This window comes from Trifolium pratense, linkage group LG4 (assembly GCF_020283565.1).
Source record: "Trifolium pratense cultivar HEN17-A07 linkage group LG4, ARS_RC_1.1, whole genome shotgun sequence".
Lineage (NCBI taxonomy): Eukaryota > Viridiplantae > Streptophyta > Magnoliopsida > Fabales > Fabaceae > Trifolium > Trifolium pratense.
Window position 1 is genome coordinate 1,958,215 of NC_060062.1, and position 2,163 is coordinate 1,960,377.

The 2,163-nt window shown below is 37.4% G+C and overlaps 1 pseudogene; it reads left to right on the plus strand.

The window, feature by feature from the left end:
- Positions 1-205: 205 nt before the first annotated feature.
- On the plus strand, positions 206-1,813 carry LOC123920730 (annotated as a pseudogene).
- Positions 1,814-2,163: the final 350 nt, after the last annotated feature.

Here is a 2,163-nt window from a genome sequence, read left to right on the forward strand (position 1 = left end):
TGGATGATCGTCGTCGAGAATAAAAAAACGTCATAATTAATAATCTTAGCCAAGTAGTACCGGAAGTAGCAAAGGAAAATTAAAACCGGTGAACAGTACTCATGAACAGTAACGCATAAACAGTACGCGTGAACAGTACCAGCGAAATGAACATACCGTGTGAACAGTACCACGGTCGAACAGTACACGTGAACAGTACCAGCGAATGAACAGTGCCGCACACAAAATCAGTTGTCGTGGTCAGATCGTAAACACGACGGCGACTAGGGTTTTGCGGAAGCGAGACCCCCAAAATCGGGAGCTCTGATACCATGTAGAAAATAATAAGTGAATACTGTTGTGTGTTATTCCTCAGCTCAAGGCTGGTTTAAATAGGAAGAGTACAAACATAAAAGAAATAATAGATAAGCTTAGAATCTCCTAGAAATAACAAACTAGGAAACTAAATATTTTCCAACAGAGATTATCAAGAATCAATGTCCAAGACAGACAGTATGCTGGTGTAGGACATTATGATCGAGAGCATGAGTCCATCCTTCGATGGAGGAGAAGAAGCTCCGTTATCATTCAACAATTGCTCCAAGACATAAGAGCTGGACTGACATCTGAACCACAAGAGAATACTTATAATTCAAGGTTCCTATGATTCAAACTGGGAACAAAGTGATGATCATACTGTGAAGAATCTATTATATTCTCCGGGTGACTATTTTGTAGGGCCTGGTTTGGATCTATTGTTGCACAGAAGAAAGCCGTTGAAGCTCTACCTACTGTGAAGATCAATGAGAATTTGCAATGTTCCGTCTGTTTGGATGATTTTGAAGTTGGTTCTGAAGCTAACGAGATGCAATGTAAACATAGGTTTCATAATGCTTGTATCCTGCCCTGGCTGGAGCTTCATAGTTCTTGTCCAGTTTGCAGGTCTCAATTGCGAGTGGATGAACCTAAGCAAGATTCTGATGTGTCAAGGAATCGCAGAAATCAAAAGGAGGATGAAAATATCGGACATGCCGATGCTAAAGGAGGTAGTGAAGGGAGAAGTCCAAGTGGGGGTAGAAGATTCACGTTTCCATGGTCTTTCAATGGATTATTTTCTTCATCATCTTCTAGTTCCAGTTCAAATGGAAATGGTACTCAATCAGAAAGAAACGGAGTATTCTTGCATATCCATTGTATAATTTGTGTGCTGCTTTTGCTTTTGTACAGAGAGACAATGTTGACATTATTGTACATAGCAACACCTCCCAGTAGGTGTACTACTGACAGACAGTATTTAAAGACTTAGTATATCAATATATCAAATGATTAAAAAGTCTAAGCATTTCCAAGACACTAATTAATCAATTTTTATTTCTATGTTTTTAGTTAATGATCAATTTATCTTAACATTTCCAGTTTTGAAACTTCATTTTCTTACCATGTAATAAACTTTGAAAATGCGCCCAGTGATGGTCTGGTCTTCTTTCTTACAGACCTAGCACACGTCACGATTCCCGACAACTCACGTGAGGACTTCTCGGAGCAGCTGATGCAAAGAATGCTTTCAATAGATTTGTTGGTGTAGAGTTTGACACTTATGCCAATCCCTGGGATACCAACTATGCACATATTGGAACTAATCTCAAAAATCATTATACTCGGCCAAAATAATGAAATGGAAATGGGTCTATGGGATTATGACATTGCTGAAAGTAAAAATAACATATACTCTAGTACCTTGACTGTTGTCATAGATGATGATGGTCACATTTCCACACTTCCTCAAATGCTTGATTTGAAATGTTGCTACCAGAGATGGCTGTGGTTAGTATAGATCTGGAGACAGATGCCAACACTTTGCCATCCATTGGAAGTAGTGCCAGATTCATGAATTATATAACCACATCTAACTTGAGTGCCAACATAAAAAATAATTTAACTTGCACTTCATACTGTTAAAATTATATAATGAGAACCAAAAAAGTATTTCTGCCATTGATAAGACAAGCCTGAATTGAATTATTCATTGAATTTAGTGATAGGAATTCAACAAAGCAAAAAAAAGTATTCCTGCTACTGCAAAGACAACTGTTTCCATAAAAAACACTTCATTAGGAATGAAAAAAACAAGATAAATGGTAATCTATAAACGATTTATTTCAGAGAAAATTTCGAATGTAATTG